Genomic DNA, 21,295 nt, shown 5'->3' with positions numbered 1-21,295 from the left:
GATTGGCCTTTGAATACACATTGGATCAATTTGTTGAGTTTCAACATAAGAAATACCAGATGATAATCCGGATGAAGAAATAGGAACTAACCATGTCGTCGAAGCAGTCCCTGATGGGACTTCGTCTTGTTGTTGATAACTTGCCAGGACAGATGGTATACCATTGAACATCGTTGGAGTAGCAATGGGAGGTTCTGCTGCTGCTGTGTCGGATGACACAGTCCTAGATGTCGACGGTTGTTCAGACATATCTAGTCTATCCAAAAGATTTCTTAGCGATTCTACAAGAACTTGCGATGAAGGGAGACTAACTTCGAAGATCAACGAGGGAAAGGTGATGATTATTCCGTTTAAAATAAATTTTACGACGCTTGGACACAACTTGTTTTTTCAATTTTAAAGAGTCGAGAAAAAACAAAAGATGACTCTAGTCTCCTTCGATTTTTAATGAGCCTGAATTGACAAATGCTCAGATGGACCTTTTCCGTTAAGGAGTCTGAAAAAGAACGAAAGGGACTGCTCTAGAGTTCTAGGTAGAGGGTGTGCCAAACTTTTCGCAAAACCGCAGAATACTTTTTAAGGTACGGGCAGTCAATCTTCCCGAATGCTGTGTTCAGTGCATTGCGATCAGTAGGGCGGCCGACACGGCTTCCTATGGATAAAGGTTTTATGCCTATAGGGGTCTCCCAATATATACTCGACGGTACGTGGGAGCACAATCCGTACTGGCGCTTATCGTCTCTCAGGAGGAATCACCCAACCATCAGCGAGATCGACAGTCACCAGGTTTTACGACGCCGGAACACGTCTCTAGCCTAGACCTCTATGTTGTGCGTTAAGTTACAAAGCATTGTTAAGTTCATTCAATTTATTTTAGGTTGATCTTTCTTAGAAGTTTGCCTTTTTGGATCACCACGAGATGTAAATACAATTCCTAAATGCAGTCTAAAGATGATAAGCAAGCTTTTATCTCTTTTCAACAATGAAAATCCTAGCTACAAGGGGAAAAGAAAGACACAAACGTTTCTCAAAGAGAAAAGAGCACACTGTAAATGCACTTTTCCTAAATCAATCCATACAAACTATCAAAATGCAAATGCACAAATGCATGTATTTGTTTTCACTTTCTTAATATTGATGCCTAAAAAGAAAGTTGTTGTACAAATTTCAATTCGATTTCAAGTGAAAACACAAACAAGTTTCTTTTTGAAATCAAAAAGACGATTACGACACTTTGTGATTTTGAAGTAAAAACTTGTTTCGACACTATAAATTCACAAATTCAAACCAAAAGACAAAAGTAAAAGCGTAATCAACTGTGAACAGCAAACAAACTCACTCTTAAGATCAAAACGACACTTACGACAGGTCTAGATCTAAGGGCGACAGTATGACTAGTTTACTTTTGTAATGGGAAACTGCAAATGATGTAACAAATACACAAAAACAAATACAGTTTCTTTATACAACTGAGGTGGAATTAAGGCAAAGAAAAGGGGTTTCAGATAGGTACACACACTGATAACAGGCTGCAAAAAACAGAGATAAAACTGAGCACAAAGAAGCAGAGAACCACAACTGCACAAGGAAAAGGCTGATCAACACACCCCCAGCACAGAGAAACTGAATTGCAGCGCAGGTAGCCCTCTCGGGACCTGTGTTGAAATGCAGAACCTCTTCACAGAGCCTGCGCTGAAGCAGAAACGAGAATTGTCTCTAGGTTCTGAGTCACGGTTTGCAGTTTAATCTACAGTTTTTGGCCGGATAAAAGCTATCAATTAGGTACAATTAGGAGGATGATTTAAAGGAGGACTAAGATCTATCACAAAGGGCTATTAGAGCACTTGTGGATCAGCTGTTCAGATCATAAACAGGCCCAGTGAATGGACTAGAGTAACAGATCTCTACTTTGCATTTGAAAATGGCAAATGCATTTCGATTTGACACTCCTGAGTTTATGAGAAGAACAACAATAGAAACACAAATAAACTAACAAGATACGTTCCCCAGTGGAGTCGCCAATTTTTTGTTGGGAAAAGTATCCATTCGAAATGCCCCTATCCCACTCTAAGGTGTGATAGTGCCTTAGCAACAAACAAGGAAAACTAATTGAGTATCCTTCTTTATGAAATGTAAATGAGGAGGAAGGATGTAACTAACCTGTGTCTTCCGCTAGTTTGTCGATCCAATCACTCCTCTCTTCGGTGGCTCCCAGCTCCTTGCTCCTTCACCAGCCCAGCTTCACCGAATTCCTGCAAGATCAAAAGAGAGAGAAACTACACGAAGATACAGATATACATTCATAAAAAGCTCAAGATAAGATTAAGCTAAACATGCAAATATAACAAAACATCATTGATACACAACATGTAGGAGAAACTCAAATAGTTTATTGATAGAATAAGAAAGTCCAAGAGGAGATACAACCAAGTAAGTTCCGATCCAGCATCTACCTCCCAGCAAAGGAATCCCTTCCTCTCCTCCAAAAAAGCATAAATCACCCAATGTACTAATCTCAATCTCAAACCAACAACAATTCTCTGCAAAGTACAAAATTCCAGCCTCCTGGATCTTTGGGTGAGAGACCCATATATAGATGTAAGCAGAGAGGATGAGTCAGCTTATGTTTTGACTTGTGGCTTCTCTCTGTCAGTTCTTGCTTCCACTTGGAGGTTGAGAGCCTCTTACTCATCACTAGTCGAATTCATTGAGGCAAGTGTCACTGGAGAAGATTCTGGAAGCTTCCATGGTCTTTCCACCTTGTTGAATGAGCTTTCCATTTGTCATTTCCCGCTCAGCGCACCCTGGTAGTGCATTTAGGTGCGTTGCAACGCACCTAGCTAGTGTACTGGGGTGCATTGCAACGCAGGCAGCTAGTAGAGCATCTGAATTGATCCTGAATTGACTGTTTCTGAGTGGTTTTTGGTGGAGAACTTCTGGGAGAAGTTGTCATTGGTTGACCTTGTTCCTTTAGGGGCGGGAATAACTCTTTTAGGGACTTTGGATCCCTTGGATTATGGACATTTCATGCTCAATGCTGTAAGGCACAAAAATGTCTATAACACACTTCCAAAGCACGAAGGGGGTTCAAGGGCCATTCAAGGATTTGTAGTGCACTCATGCGCTCAAGCAAGAGAAGGAAAACCTCAAGGGTGACCTAACACACTCTAAAGGGACAAAGGAGTGGGGTTTTAGGCCTTCGGGCCTTCATGGCATGCTCATGCGATTAGGGAGATAGAGAGGGTACATTGATGCACTCCAAAGTGATAATCCTTCGATCCTTTAGACCTTCAACATGCATTCATGTGCTCAAGGGAAATGAGGGAACAGTGGCACATGTCGAAGGGATGAAGGAAAATCATGCAATCCTTCATGGTGTGATCATGTGCTCATGGAGGGAACAATTCTTTGTGGTGAAGGCGTGCGTTCAAGAGATAAACTGAACTATTTTGGGCGTAATTTTGTGAGTTGATCAGGATTTGGGTTCTAGAAGTGCATTTTTCCTGAGGATGGCTCAAGAATAAGTGTGGGAGAAAGATTTCATCGCAATCATGGTGAGAGTCTCAAAAGTTAAGGAATGTGAAGAGTTTTAACATGGGAAAACAATAGTAATACTTGAATAAACAATATTAAATAGAAATTCCAACAAGGAAATCAAGATCGATAATGAAATCATGAAAGGAAATAAATAGATTCAACATGAAAAACTTACTTGTAATGCAAATAGAAGAAGATTTTCTTGATCCATGGTTGTGCACCCAACCTAGATGAGAATGATTATGAAAATGAAATTTAATTGGGTTGATTTAACAAAATTTACATACAAATTGGTTTCATGCATGATCACCACTTGTCAAAGAGTGAATGGGTTAGTTAAGGGAAGTTATGTGGGATCCTATTTTATAGGAATTCACCCACATTCAACAAGAAGGCTAATGCATGCATTCACAAAGGGTGCATGTCTTCAACATATAGGAATCGTCTCAAGGAGGGCACATTTTATTTGCATGAAGGAGTGTGCACTTCTTCAACCCGAAGGAATGCGCTCAACACAAGAGCGTGTTATCATCAACTAGAAGTGTGATTTTTCCTTAAAATATGTTTTTTTCTCTCTTTCATTTACTTTTGTGTGATTTTCATGTGCTTTTAAGGTGTGTGCATGATGAAAATGTTAGTTTCTAAGTCGACAAAAGTCACGAGTCCTCCTAACCATGGGCTATATAACACAAGCACTTCTAAGGGTTAGGTGATGAGACTTAGGAAATATTGATTAAGGATGCGACATAAGGATAAAACACACACATAACAAATAAAACAATGTGACAACACTATGGGGCTTGAAATGACAGTTCATGTAGTCTCCAAAATTTACTTAGGAAAAACTTTTGGAGGGTTGTTGTCATAGCGACAATGCTTTGCGACACACTGGGATAATCCAAAATTCTATGGAATTGTTTCAAGTAGGCACAAATTCTAAATTCTCTTAGGAAGTATTTATTCAATCAATGAGTTACCTTAGCTCCCCACTCTTTCCTAGTTAAAGATATAGTTTTCTGAGTTCCACTTCTCAGTCTAACTCAACATAAAGAAATCCATATCATTATCCTATCAACATAAGTAAGGGTAATATAGTATGAAGAGTTAAAAGAATCAGAGTATGAGTTTTACATCTCTGGCATTACTTCGCTACCAGTAGGCCTGGATAGTATCCCTAAAGAGTCGCTTCAAGAACAGAAACATTGCTTCATTGCTAATGAGCCTAGATAGTCCCCCAAAGAAGTCACGTGCTTCACCTCCCTGTGTAAGAATCCTTTCTCTTATTTCACCATTTATTTTTATTTCTTTTATTTTTCATAGGATTGTGCATAGGAAAATATTATTTTTCAATTGGCAGAAGAGGGATTCCGACTTATAGAGAGCATAAGAGGTTACTCCTTCGGAGACAATTTTAATACCTCTAATTCTTTGTTTGCTAAAAGTTTTCCCCTTATCTTACTCTACTCATATAGATAAGAAATAACACACTATTCATAAATAGGACCGTGTAAAAATGGGAATCCTAAAAGGAAATCATGTTTTTTTTTACATCTTCTTAGCTTAAGGATCGTATTTTCCATCGGAAAATCATTGACTTGAAAGATGTAAACCAAAATAAAGAAGAGGGTAACATATAAGCCAAGGGTTGTATGTTACCACAACTTTCCTTTCACAAAATATTAGCCACATCATCTTAAAGCTCAAAACCAAGTTTATTCAAGAACAAATAAAACCAAAAGAGAAAAAAGGGAAGATGAAAACACAAAACAATAATGAAATGCATCTAACTAGATGCAACCTATCCTATCCTAAACTAAATAGTACAGGGTCGGGTCATGTGAAATGGAACTTCTAATGCAACCATATAAGTTTCTCATGACCTTTTTGTGGAATGATGTGATCATGTAAGACCATAACAAAATGTATTACAGTGACAAGGATAAACCATGTAAACATATGTACTGACTTATAGAAATAGGAAGTACAATCACAAAAGTGTAACACACTCGAATTCTTTATCAAATGAGAGAATCCACAACAATAGTAACTACTAGGTATATGACCATACAAGACTCGACAAAGTGCATGCAAGTACAAGCCATGAGACATGGGCCTTAACTAATAAGATTACTCGAATGAATCTATTAGGTTCCTATACCAATAGCAGTCATAATTTTTGAATGACTGAGATTAATCTTGTAACATGTACATACCTTTTCTTTTTGCAAATGTTTTCCATATTAAAAAAATTAAAAAATGTAAAGAGGGTATGTCCTAAAATAAAAATCAAAGGACAAAAAGAATAAAAAGGTCAAAAAAGATAAAAAATATGAACCCTAAGAAAAGAAAAGACCATGAAAGTGTGCTAGTCAAAATGCCACTACTATTTACTTTTTATGCAGAATAAATGATTGTGTGCAGTTTGTAACCTATGCCACAATCCATGATAGTCAAAATGTTTAAACTTGGCTATTTAATGTTTCAATTTCATGTTTATAGATAGAGAATAAAAATTTGACCAAACAGTGTAATCTTGGCAGATAAGTAGATTAGGTAGAGTAAATAAAAAGGAGCTCAACTGTTTAATCTGAGCCCTTGGATGTAATAAGGTTAGATTTAGTTAGATTTTCATTGTAAAGAAAATAAAAACGTTTGATAAGGGTTTGATAGCTCAAATTCACCCTAATAAAAAGAAGTAAAAATGGTAGGATGAGTAGATGGGTAAGTAGAAGAAAGGTTGCAGAATTGTGATGATTGTTAGACAAAAGCATATTTATCACCCTCATCATGAAAGTTATAAGTATGAATGAGAAATTGGACTGGCATAAAGTTCACAAAGTCAAATTGATTAATTTCCCCTCACTCATTTCACCCTTTACTTAACTAATTTCCCACAATAAGGTTGAAGTACCCAAAATCTTAAGTCAAAGGGGCTCAGAGCATTTCTCTGACTTCTGGAGGGACCAGACCCTCGGCCCAATGACTTATAGATCTTAAGTACTAAAATCCCCTCATAAACATTCACCCCCTTCAATTCATTCATTTTCCCCTAATAAATCCCTTTTCCTAAGGTTAAAACACCATTTTCCCAAGGAAAAGCAATCACCCCCATGGATACCCCTTTTTATGAAAAACCCACAAAAATGCACTTAGCCTAAGTTATAATGTTCTATGTAAAAAGCAATAAAATTACAAAAACACATTATGCTTAGTGCACTTCATTTATCCCCCACAATTTTCATATTAACTTTTAACATTATTTATATGTTAATTCTTGGAAAAACCCCTTTCTCGTATATTTTATTAAACCTCTTTAATATTAATATCCCTACCCCTAAGTTTGAAATATAAACTTTATAATTACCCAACCCCGACAAATGACATAATTAATTGATCTACGATTAATTAAAGTCAAATCATCCACCAATCATATCTCATCTGATATTTTAATCCCCACCTTAACCCCTCATTAAACTAAAACCACTGCATTTAATTGCCCACCGGGCCCCTCCATTACCCTCCGTGCAATTCCCATGCCCGACCACCGCACGATGTTCCCCCTCCCCATCCGACGACCCACGTTGATTTCAGAAGGGCCCAAAATCCGAACGATACCCACTCGAAATGGGTTGTTTTCCGCCGGACCCCGGAGGCGACGTGGCGCTCGATGAGTGGAATTAGGAAGCCTCCCCCCAATACCACCAAGCGCCCAAAGACTGTGTGAAGTAAACTGCTTACCGCCAGTCCGCTACCCGCCAAAACTATCACTGTTCATCCTGCTACACGACAAACGGTCATTATTCACCTGTACTTGCCAAATTGACTTTTTGTGCATAAATCCAAAAAATCCCCAATTATCCTTGTTATCATTTTAACTATAATTTTCCATGCATGCACCTGTGAACGTTGAAAAGCCGTCAATACATGTACACCTGCACTCTGAAGCCGCCAAAAGCTAACAGATTGCCTTCCAGCCTGATTGAAGCCTTTTAACCTGTTCAAAATTGCCAGTTACCTGGTTCACACCCCGTCTTCATCAATTCCAGGTATTTAAGCCAGAATCCATTGAAAGCCCTATTAATTTCCAAACCAGTCTCTAAGCTTTCTTAATTGAAATTAAAGGGAACTTTAGTAACATAAAACCCACCTGGAATTGAACCCCCATTATCTCAAAGACTGAAAATTTACTTTCCCCCCATTCTTAAATCCACAAGAACTAAGAATGGTTACCCCAATTGCCATGGATGTCAGGCCAATTACCACTCCTCACCTGGACCTGGACCACCTTCCTCTTGCTGATAAAGACTTCCAAATCAAGGACACCTCTGTCCATGAATCCCCTTTAAAACTGTACTGCCGATACAGAGACCAATACCTCAACCAAGCTGATAAAATAGGTCTGTGGGAATCTAATTTGCCCAAGTATCAATTCCCTGAGGTGCACATCTTCCCTGAAATCATTCATTATTTCCATGAAAGCTACATTCCCAGTCAAAAAGCAGTGATATCCCTCGACCAAACCATACTTTTCACCATCACTGCTGAGTCAATCAATGAAATGCTGCAACTACAACTAGGGCAAAACTTAACCCCTATTTCAATTGGAGACCTACTAGAAAAATTTCCCAAGCTTACCACTGCCAAGCTTGCTCAAATGTTCCAAAATTTTATTGTAGAAGAAAAACATACCCCACAAGAACCTCCCCCATATATGTATACCATATTTTCTCAGTTTGGCCAAGACATTGTGTTAATGATATCTAGTACCTTAGGCTATACAACCAGTGAATACATAGATGAAATCATCGTAGCCTTCATGTCTAATTTTACTCCAGGACAACCCCCTGTTGTCATGTATGATTATGCCAAGTACATAGCTGATAGGATGCACGAACAATTTATGAGAATGAGTAATGAAAGAGTGTTTAAGTATTCTTCAGTTTTGTACCACCTCTTCTTGTACTACCAAGTTGACAAGTTCCCCTTCACTCTCCATAAGCTTGACACTAAAGGTCATCCTAGGTCAGTCATTTTTTGGACTCCTTTTATACATAAGTATGAATCCCCATATCCACACATAGATTTCATTGATATTTTTGTACATCCAGTAGTGACCATGCTGCTAGGAAGTCCTCCTCCAAGAATCAGTTCAGATATCAGGAGGATCCTGTAGCTGTCAAAACAACACAAAGTGGGAGATTGGTACTTGTACCAAAATCACACAGAAATTAGGATCTACGGCTATGAGTTGACCCCTTATAAACTGCCTAGATACCTCCCAATGAGGTTATTTGCTCTGGAGTACTACAGGCAAATAATCAATTCAGGTGAGGTACATTTTGTTAATGCAAAAAAGAAAGCCTAGCTCAGAATCAAGGATCAACTAGGCCCCTTTGTATGTAATAGTAGAGAAGATGGAAGAGAAGCAGAAGAAATCCTTCAGAGACTTAAACTAAAACAAAGCTTGATGTGGAGATATGATCCATGTGACTTCATCTGCAAGAGGAGATAGAAAAACAATATGGCTCTATACATTCACCACCGAATCCCTGAGATAGAGAAATATGCAAACCAATTGGAATGGGTGGAGAATACTTTAGTAGACAGGGATAACACTCAAGTAGCAGTTGAAAATGCTCTAATTGATTTAGATAAAAGGCTTGATGAGGGTTCCTTCCTGTAAGTGCCAGGAGAATAGCAAGCACAAACAAAATCTCAAGCACAAATTGAATCACAAGCCCAGTGAAAATCACAGGTACAAAGTGAATCTCATATAGAAAAAGAGTTCCAAGTGCAGGAAGAGTCAGAGCAGCTAGACCTATCAGAGGAATTAGGTCAAATAGGTATACAATAGTCCACAATGATTACCCCCCCCTAACTTGCAAACTCCTTTGAATGAGGAGAAAAGCGTCAAAAGGAATAGAGAAGAGGCCACTACATCATGCAGAGCAACCATACAATCATATGCAGAAACCAGCCTAGTCAAAAGACAGGTTAAGTCTTGTTTCAGAGAAAGAATTCATAGAAGAAACAGTGGGGGCCACCAGCACTGAAAGAGAAAGAAGAAGGCCTGCCACCCCTTCTGGGGGCACACTAGAACCTTCCACATCAAACACTCAGATGTTGGAAAGGCAACAAAATGTTGAAATGTCCTCCTTCAGAATGCCAGCTAACAGAGATCAAGACATTAGAGAAAGGTATAAGGATATAAAGGCCAAGAATGAGAGGTTAAAAGCCCAGAATTATGCATAGTACCTAAAGATGGCACCTACAAACCAAACAAGGCTAATGTCATCCTATGATGTGAAAGAGGGAAAAATGCAAATGACATTTATGAAGCCCACTAGTCAATAGCCAAGGACAACAACAGACTTCAAAAGCGTAGATTTTGAAGTGCTAGCAAAGGACATACATCCTATTGACTAGATTGAGCTGCAAAAATAGACAAGGGAGATGATTTACTCAATCTTGACAGGGAAAGCTATCACAACTCATCAATTGAAAAATTCCCTAAATAATATATCAGCTCAATTCCAGTTAGAAAAGGCCTCTTCACAGGCAAAAGACACTAGAATAAAGTCCTTAGAGGACTTAATCATTGAGTTGGGACATGATCCCAAAGATGTGAAGGCCACTGAAAGACTGATCAATAAGAAAAATGATGACATAGCTGCTTTGAAGAAGCAACTTAAGATTCCACCACTGCATCATCCACAGATAGTAGAAGTCCTAGAGACCTAAAAAGGACAAGAAGAGCTTATGGACTTGGTCCTAAAGCTAAATGACCAGTTGAAAGAAATAGAGAAATAATTGGACACATTAATTTAGTCCGAATAGAGTGAACTGGCTACCACTTCTACAATTTCCATTACCACAGTAACAACTATAGTTCCCTCAACACTGGCAGCATCCTTAGCACCAACATCTCCACCTGCCACAACACTGCTAGTCACAACTGAGTCTACAACAGCAGGTACCTCAACAGAAAAGACATCAAAGTTGGTGAAATCCATGGAGGAAATGTCCATTCAGGCGACAAAACTTAAAAGGCTTAAGGAGAAAGTGGCAAGCCTGGAAACCGATTGCAAGCTTGCCCAGATTCAACAGAGAGAAGAAACACAGAAAGCCCTAAGGATGGGTGAGAAGATTAAGGTCCTAGAGAAGGATCTAACTCTATAAAAGCCACTAGGACAGACTAAGGAGATGCTTTGGACCAATATTATTGACTCTGTCAATGATAATTGGCCATAAATTCAAGTAATATATGAGAAAACATAATTGGTGAATATGGCCACTGAAGTAATTTAGAAGGTAAAGGAGGACCTAGGAGACTAGCCTGAGGATGCTAATTGACTCATCGACTTCTTGAAAAATAAGAACACACATGAACTAAATGAGCTTGGTGTGGAGGAAAAAACTGAAGCCATCATAGAAGTAGAAAAGGTTATGTCTAAAAGAAATCTTATGCTTAAGCTGGAGGAACAATGCCATAACATGTAGGTTGTCATTGACGGATTCATGGAAAAGTTTGAAATTTTGAGGGATAAAGGCCTTTTAAGTCCCATGGTCATCCATGAAAAACTTATGACCTAATTGGACTATGTTGACAGATTAAAGAAATTGTCCAAAGAACAGGCAAGCACTTCAGGAATCAAAGCCTTGCCAACAGGGAAAGTATTGTATGATACTTTAGAAAATTTATTTTTCCTAGAGCATGAGGTGAAACATCTCTTTGTCACCAAGCCTAATTTTTCCAAATACACTGAGGCAGACGAGATCTATAGGAGAATTCTCAAAGTAAAGTTACCTGAAGATGAATGGTGGGAGAAAATGACAGATTTACTATAAGTTACCACAGTAAATCTAAATGATAGCCAGAAGAAATAGGTGAATAGGGTCAAAGAGTAGCAGGTTAAAGAGTATCAGTCAAAGACTAAAGACAAAGATGATTCCAACGCACAAATATCAACCAGCTTAAAAGGGCTCAAATTCAACTACCACGGCCAGCACTACCACAATAAGAGGGACATCATGATGTAGTTTTCCATCTGTCTCTATATTCATGCTTGAAGATATTTTTATTTCCTTAATTAAATCTCAAACTATTATGAGATATTTTGTAATATTTTTTTGTATAAATACTTACCATTTTGAAGTATTGAGGTGGATTCAAAGACATTTATGTAGACTTGTATCTAAAATCAAGGTGCTATTGTATCAAGACTGGATTGGCTTGCTGGATGGTGGAATAAGGTTCAGACATTTACAGGATTCTTGTGTAAAGCGTGTAGAAATTCCCACTGTAGATCACCTGATAATGCAATATACTAAATAAAAATACTTGATCTACTTCTACAAACAATTAAGCGAAAGCTTAATCGAATTTAGAAAGATCAGTTGAACACATATAACCGATAATGAGAAATCAATCACACATAACATAGAAGAAATATCACGGGGAAGACTCAGCCTAAAACCCCAACTCTGTATTATCATACAAGTGGAAATATAGTATGTATTACAAAAAGAATCAACTCACAAGCTATCCTACTCTCTTTGTAATCCCTATACTACTCATAGACAGTCAAGGCCTCTCTCAAACCTTCTCCTCTACCCTCCAAGCCTCCTATTTCTTTGTGCAAATTTCCTTGGGGTCTAGTGCAGCCACTTGTGTGAATTGGCCTCTTCACACACTCACTAACCTCTGAACCAACTGCGCAATTATAAAGGAGACAAATCCATCTCCATGGATGAGCTTCCTTTATAGGAAAAATCCATCCCACTGATAGTACACTTTCCCTCCTCTGGTCTCGACTGGGTCTCTCTCTAAACTGACATGCATGAGTTATTCATGAGAGAATATTCAGTTATCTGAAGTGCAGCAATTATATGCAAGCATGCATTAACTAAATGAACTTACATTAATTTAAACAAACTGTTTAAATCAATCTAATTGGACTTGACTCAATTAACTAAGCCAACTAATTACAACTCAAATTAGAACTCATCCTTCTCTCTTTAACTGATGGATAAATTCCTCAATTAATAGAGAAACTGTTGCATGTCCTCACATAGAATTCATGTTTGATTTTTCACAACTAATTAACTCATGGCGAATTAATTAATTTATTTTCAAACAACTATTAAGTTCAAATTCGAATTTTACTTCCTATTTTAGTCCAGGGACTGACTAAAATTGGAATCCATCCCGAACTGTTAAAAATAGCAATGCTATTTTTAGCACTTCCATTTTTCATTCCCTGTTGCTCAATCCAACACTGGTACCCAAACTACTATTTATAGCAGTACTATTTTTAACACTTCTATTTTTAGCATTGCTTTTTGCCATTTTCAAAACTCCCTCTCAACAAGAAATACATTCAACTAAAACCCGATCCTGTACCTTTGGAATGTTCTGAATGCAACACTTCTACCAAGTGTGGTTGCTCCAGCAACTCTAGAAACAAAAAAGACTCCCAACTGACCTCTCTATTGGTCTAGAAACATACTCTGATACTGAAGCTCTACCTACTACTGAAAAGTGCTCCCTCTCTGACCTTTGAGCTGCTGCAACAATCCATGCATCTCACACCATTGCACACCTCTCTGTGCCATGCTGCACTGGTGCAACACTCCTATACCTCTCGCATTGTTGCAGCCTGCTAGCTCTACATAGTCCTAGGACTCCTGCACTGTAGCTCTCTCTGCCGCTCCATCCGCATCTATCTCTAACCACTTATCCAGTCCAATTGCTCCTCGCCAGGGCTCCTATAGCAAAGTCGAATCAAAGAGGTTGGGTACCTTAAGGATCCTGCCCCTATTCCAGCCTTCTTGGGACGATCACTCGACATCGCCCTACCTCCTACTTGGAGGTATGGATGCATGTGATCCCTCTGCCCACCTAGCTAGAAATTCCCCCCTACTGGAGGTCTTTGCATGAGTGGATGCCTCCACTCTGTCTCCTCTTGGCTTCCCCAGTTGTGGCTGCTCCACAACCTCCTGAAGCTGCTTCACAAATCGTGGCTCCTCCATAATTGTCTGAGACTTCGTCTCGTGCTCCATGTTGAGAGGTAATGTACTCTCCCTATGAACCACCAAGTATATAACCTTTACCTTGCTCCTCAAGGCTTTGCATGCATCTTGTACGTCAAGAGCATACAAGTTCTTGGCTAGCACATCAATCTGTTTCATTTGTCCCGCCATCACGAAATTTTCGGGAAAAAGAGATGATTTTAAATTAGGGATATCTACCGCATCTGAACTCTGATTCAACCAATTTGTTTTTTGAATTTGGGTCTTTTTCTGCAAGGAATCTAGATCTGCTATTTGTTTATGAAAATTTTGCACAAAACTTTTCATATTTGCTCTGAAAAATTGCGACCCAAAACTCAAAACTTCAAAATCTCCTCTAGTATATTATTCACCGCTTTGATCACCTTTGCTCTGATACGATGTAGAAATTCCCACTATAGATCACCTGATAATGCAATATACTAAATAAAAATACTTGATCTACTTCTACAAACAATTATGCGGAAGCTTAATCAAATTGAGCAATATCAATTGAACAGATATAACAGATAAGGAGAAATTAATCACACATAACACAGAAGAAATATCCTGGGGAAAGCCTCAGCCTAAAACCCCAACTCTGTATTATCATACAAGTGGAAATATAGTCTAGATTACAAAAAGAATCAACTCACAAGCTATCCTTCTCTCTCTGCAATCCCTCTGCTGCTTATAGACAATCAAAGGCCTCTCTCAAACCTTCTCCTCTGCCCTCCAAGCCTCCTATTTCTTTGCACAATTTTCCATGGGGTCCAGTGCAACCACTTGTGTGAATTAGTCTCTTCACACACTCACTAACCTCTAATCCAATTGTGCAATCTTGAAGGAGATAAATCCTTCTCCATGGATGAGCTTCCTTTATAGGAAAAATCCATCCAACTGATAGTACATTGTCCCTCCTCTGATCTCAACTGGGTCTTTGTATGAACTGACATGCATGAGTTATTCATGAGAAAATATTCAGTTATTTGAAGTGCAACAGTTATATGCAAACATGCATTAACTAATTGAACTTACATTAATTTAAATCAATCTAATTGGACTTGACTGAGTTAACTGAGCCAACTAATTACAACTCAAATTAGAATTCATCCTTATCTCTTTAACTGATGGATAAATTCCTCAATTAATAGAGAAACTATTGCATGTCCTCAAATAGACTTCATGTTTGATTTTTCACAGCTAATTAACTCATGGTGAATTAATTAATTTATTTTCAAACAACTGTTAAGTTCAAATTCGAATTTTACTTCCTATTTTAGTCTAGGGACTGAATAAAATTGGAATCCATCTTGAACTATTAAAAATAGAAATGCTATTTTTAGCACTTCCATTTTTCATTCCCTGTTGCTCAATCTAGCACTGGTACCCAAACTGCTATTTATAACAATGCTATTTTTAGCACTTCTATTTTTAGCATTTCTTGCTGCCATTTTCAACAAAGCGAAAATCAAATAAGTATTTTCTCATGTGTATTATTGTATTTCCTTATGTTTATTAATAATCATATGTGTTTCAATGAAATCTGAATTGTAAACTAGGAATGATATTTCAGAATTTACTTTAATACTCTCTGTCTTGACTGTTTACCTTCTTAAATGTTTTCTACTAAACTATCTTAGTTAGGGAATTCTTAAATTCTCCCTTACTTTTGTAGTTTCTCCTTGTGGTCTATGTAGCAAATGATTCTTAATTGCTCTTTGTTGATGATCACCCTCTGTTCCTCTTTCTGATCCTGGTCTAAGGATTCTTCATTGCCCTTTTACCCTGGTTAGAATCATTCCACCTATCATCCCTTTGAAGATTTGCCTTTTTTCTTTGCTAGCCTTCCCTATAAATAATCCCGTTAATGATCTGGTCTAGTTAAGCTATCCTTTGATTTGACTCCATAGCCCAATGGCTTGAAGACCTAGCTCTATCCATTTGTTACAAGAATTCCACCACCCAACTTTCAATAAAAATCAAAATCCTCGTGAACACTAAGAACTAGCCTAAAATCTAAATAGAAAACAAGTTAAATTATAAAGAGAGAGCCCTCTCTAGACTTAGGTTGGCTAGAACCTGAGTCTAAAAGATTAGGTTTGTGGTTACCTCAGATTATTCCTTCTTTTGATAACTTTTGAGTGATAACATAGTGGCAACCATACTGGGGAATCAAATCCTCAGTCTTAATAAATCTTTGAGAAATTTCAAAATTTTATTTCAAGCCTCTTGAAGGGTTTATTAGAAGTTATTAATAAAAATTTCATAAAAAGAAAGTAACTATAAAAGTTTGAAACTTTGGTTTCAAGGAGAACTCACTATACTAGGGTGAACCTAGATCCAAATCCTCCCCAAGTATTTGATAATCCTAATCTGATTTCAAGAATATCCAGAAGACAAGAAAGTTCAGTTAGTCATGCACCTTCAATTAAAGCAGATTCATGCCCTGGTGAGTGGTTTTTTTTAGAAGACCTCCCCTTTGATGAGTGATTTGACGTTTCCCTATTTAGAACAAGGTTTGAAAGTGCACTTGATGACATAGTTCTAGATCTAGAATTTACAGTAGAACTTGAAGTCCAAAGGGCAAACTTGTCAATTGATCAATATATTCTAAATCCCCCTCTGTCATCCCTCACTATTTTTAAGATCCCTAAACTTTCTGAAACAGTTTCAACTCCCTTTAGTTCACCATTATTCCCTTCCATCTCTGAAGTTCATTTCTCACCTCCATTTATACCTTCACTTCCCCACCAACCTACCATTACACATCAGTCACCCATTACTCCTAGTTCCCCATCACCCATTGTATCATCCTCGGGAACCCAAACTCCCCTTCTTAGTCCTGCCCAACTTAGAGCCATGGAAAATAGATATGCTCCTCTTATGTTGCCTGCTCTGTGAGGTGCCATTCCACAAGATTACCAGAACAAAATGTCCAATTTGATGGCATAGGAACTTACACAACACAACAACACACAAACAAAATGACAGATTTCTTTGAATTACATGAAATTGATATTGGAGATGTCCAAATGAGACTGTTTGTTCAGATTCTAGTTGGTGATGTAAGAACATGGTTTATATCTTTACCTGCTAACAGCATAGAAACTTTAGAAGTATTTTATCAGCAATTTTGAAATAGATGGGAAAAGAAAAAGAACCCTATGCAGATCCTTTTAGAATATGAAAACATCAAAAGAGGAACAAATGAAATAGTCTAGGATTATTGTACTAGATTAAACAATATATACAATGCAATACTAGTCAATCTCAAGTCCCCACCTGGCTTAGATCTGATTAAGTTTCTTGATGAGTTTGATACTGATATGGCCTTCCAACTTAGGGAGAGAAATCCTCCAACTTTAGAAGACATGCAGAGTGTGGCAACTAGTGTAGAAGCTAATTTGCTAGCAAAAAGGGCTAGGGTTAGGAATGAAAGAAGAGGACCCCTGAAAGATGAAGCCTCACCCTCTGACCTTAAAATAGATGCCTTAGCCAAAGGAATGGAAAAAATAAGTCATAGGATAGAGAATATTGAAAGGAAGCCTCACTGGATAATCAACAGACACCTCTAGTGAGAAGTCCAAACTTTAGAAAGAATCAAAATCAAAACACTGGAAAAGATGGACTTGATCAGAATATTAGGCCTCCTTTTCAAGAAAACTATGCTAAAACTTCCCATTCAGAAGACCCTGAACAAGACACACAAATTAACTTAATGGGATTAGATGAGGAGGAAACTATCTTTTTGACTCAAGATGATCAGGAACTACACATGCTTCAGCAATTGCAGACCCAATCAAGAGAATCATTCGATTACAAGCAAGGGTATGATTCTGCTATCTTTGAAGTGCACAAACAGTACAACTTAAGGAGTAAAAAGAACACTGATACTCCTGACCAAAACAAGAAAGCAACACCAAATCAACCTAAGAAGATCAAAGCAGTTCCAGTTACAAAAACTCTCCAAATCCTCTCTAGACCAAATCAGAATCCTTCTGGTCCCACCATTGTAGATATAACCAATGAACAACCCCCTAATAATCAACCATCCACTTCAATCCCCTCCAAGGAGACAGTGGAGGAAACTCCAAACATCATATTAGAAAATCCACAGAAAAATACTTCAAATGTAGAAAAAGAAGACCAACCTACTCCAAATCCTACCATGAAAATTCCAAATCCTCAAACAAAGAAAGCCCCTTTGCCTTTCAATTTGGGAGCAGAGGTGGCTAAGCTAAAAATCTTAGTCCCCTTAATAGAGTTGATTAAAAATGAAACTTACAAATCTCAAATAAGCAAATCTTTAAACTTCGTTGAGAATGAAGACTCTGTTAACTTATTTGATGATCAAATTGAGCTTATATTCAGTCCTGATGTTAATGGCAAACCATTAGAAGGAGGGATACCACCCTTTTATATTAGCGTTAACATTCATGATGAGATCATACACAATGCAATGTTAGACTTTGGGGCTTCACACAACTTAATGCCTAAATATGTTATGGAAAAATTGAACTTAGACATCACTAGGCCTTACAAGGACCTGTTTTCATTTGATTCAAGTCAAGTAAAGTGCCTAGGGTTGATCAAAGACCTGTGTGTTTACATAGTACAATGTCCTGCTAAGACAATTCCCATGGACATAGTTGTTGTTGATATACCACCTAAATATGGCATGCTATTGTCTAGATCATGGGGGCCTAAACTCCAAGGATCTTTGCAACTTGACATGTCATATGCCATAGTTTCAGTCTTTGGACATCCTAAAAAACTGTACAGAGAGACCCTAGTGAAATATGTAGTGAGTAGTCAAGCTAGGCCTCAAAACTTTCCTATCTATTCCATGCATTCTGACATCGATTCTTTTATTTTTTACAATGCTGAACAAACACAAGAAACCACTTCAAACAACACTATTTCAGAACCAAAAGAAATTGTAGTTACAATTCAAAATGAAATTTTCCAAACTCAAGAGCTTTCAGATAGAAAATATGATCAAGATACCTTAATTAAAGAAGATTTTGTCCCCCCCAGACAGTAAGAATTATGAACACGAAATATTATGGCATATTGAATTTGATGGATTAGTGAACAAGTTAGGAGCAAGAGCAGGAGTGTGGATTTACAATTCAGAGAATGATTATTCAGAGGGCCATGATTATAGATTAAATTTCAAATGCACCAACAACATGGCTAAGTATGAAGCACTTCTTTTAGGTCTCAAATTGGTTAAAAAGTTAGGAGCTATAAGAGTTTCTATTATGGGAGATTTTGAGTTGGTTATCAAACAAATTAATGTTGTATATATGACCAAAGACCCTAGATTAAGTTTTTATAGAGGAACAGTTGTAGAAATATTAAACACTTTTCTAGAAACTAAGCTTGCAGTCATTCCAAGGAAACATAATATGTAAGCTCATAGTTTAGCAATGTTTGCCAGTACTTGTAAGTTACCATTTCAACCTAACCATTAGTACATCGCTGAGGTTAAGCACGGACCTGTTATCCTAGACAACTTGAAAAACTATGACCAACAAATAAACAATTTTTAACTTTAGAGGAAGAATTTGTAAATAGCAACATAGATATTGACATAACATTAGATCTTGATTTTATAGATAAAATAGAAATTAACAAATTAGAAGATGAAGAGATAGATAGATTCCATCCCACAAAGTTTACAAAATTAGATATTCAAAACCTAAAGCAAGTTGAAATTGAAGAAATAGTTAATGAAGATTCTGAAATCATTAATCTCAAATACAACTTTTTTCCCAAAGGATTAACTCCTTTGGAAGACTTGTTTGATTCAAATGATGAAAATCAAAGATGGAACCATTAAAATCTGATATAGAGAAGTGCAACATTAGGACTGAGGAAAATCCAAAATTGATAAAACTTTCAAAGTCTTTACCTCTTGCTGAGAAAGTGAAATACATAGAACTGCTAAAGGAATTCCAAGATGTCTTTGCTTGGAGTTATGAGGACCTCAAGTCCTATGACACCAGCATAATACAACACACCATCCCCATAAATGAAAATCAAAACCTTTTAGACAAAATATTAGGAGGATTAATCCTATTCTATTACCTTCTATTGAAAAGGAAATCAGAAGAAAAGCCAAGATAATAGCACCAATTATATTCTCTGATTGGGTTTCAAATTTGGTGCCCATAAGGAAAAATACTGGTGAGATTAGACTATGTGTTGATCTCAAGAATCTCAATAAAGTTCCACTTAAAGACAATTATCCCCTCTGTAAAATGGATCATATTACAAAGGGTAGTAGGGTCAACCAAACTCTCGTTATTGGATGGGTTTTCTGGTTACAATCAGATTTTAGTTCACCCAGATGACCAAGCCAAAACAACGTTCAGTACTCCTTAGGGAACATTCATGTATGTGAAGATGCCTTTTGGGTTAAAGAATGTAGGGCCCACCTTTCAAAGAGCTATGGACATAGCTTTTGCTAAGGAAATCCATGAATTCCTAGTAATATACTTATATGATATCATGGTATTCTCAAAATCTGATAAACAACACCTAGATCATCTAAGGCAAGTTTTCATCAAATGTAGGAAGTATGGAATTTATTTGAATCCTAAAAAATATATATTTGGGTTAGAAGAGGGTAAAGTGTTAGGCCACATAATATCTAAAGATGGTATCTGAATAGACCCTGCAAGAATTGAAGCAATCTTACAGATACAACATCCCAGGAGCATCAAAGAATTACAATCCTTTTTAGGAAAAATAAACTTTCTTAGAAGATTTATTTCTAACTTAGCAGAATTAATTAGATCATTGAATAACATGTTGAAGAAAGATTTGACCATAAAATGGACAGTTGAGGCTAAGAAGTCTTTTGAATATATTAAGTTAGCCTTAACAAAAACACCAGTTTTGATCAGTCTAAAGTTTGATAGGGATTTCATTATATTTTCCTTTTCCTCAGAACACACAATTGTTGTAGTCCTACTGCAAAAAAATGATGAGGGTTATGAACAACCTATTGCCTTTTTTAGCAAAGCCCTAAGAGATGCCCCTTTAAAGTACAATATAATGGAAAAGCAAGCTTTTGCTTTGGTCAAAGCTATCAAATATTTTAGAGTTTACATTTTATATTCTCATATAATAGCCTATGTCCCCAATGCAGTAGTCAAGGATATCCTAACTCAGGATGGTCCAGATGGAAAGAGAGGGAAATGGATAGCTACTATATTAGAATATGACCTAGAAATCAAGCCAAAAAAGTTAATAAAAGGCCAAGGTTTAGCCAAGCTCATGGCTAAATGATCCAGGACCAAAAGCAGGTTTTTAAAAATGAAATGTTTAAAATATTGCATACTTGACAATGCTTTGTTTTGGAGGAATCATGAAGGTATCCTTCTTAACTGTTTATTAAAAGAAGAATCTGATAAGGTGTTACAAGAGTTTCATGCAGGTGACTGTGGAGGACATATTTATTCGAAAACAACTACTGACAAGATTCTTGGAGCTAGTTTCTATTGGCCCACTTTGTTTTCTGATGTAAAGAAATTTGTAACCTCATGTCATAAATGCCAAATCTTTGAAGGAAAGAAAAAGCTTTTACCCCTGCCCCTAAAACCAATATCTACTGAAGCACCTTTTCAACAATGGGGTCTTGACTTCATTGGTGAAATCCATCCACCTTCCTCTGCCCAACACAAATGGATTCTCA

This window comes from Pinus tabuliformis, chromosome 4_2, assembly GCF_031772625.1.
Source record: "Pinus tabuliformis cultivar Carrire ecotype Pingquan chromosome 4_2, CPIR1, whole genome shotgun sequence".
NCBI lineage: Eukaryota > Viridiplantae > Streptophyta > Pinopsida > Pinales > Pinaceae > Pinus > Pinus tabuliformis.
This window is presented reverse-complemented; position numbering follows the sequence as displayed.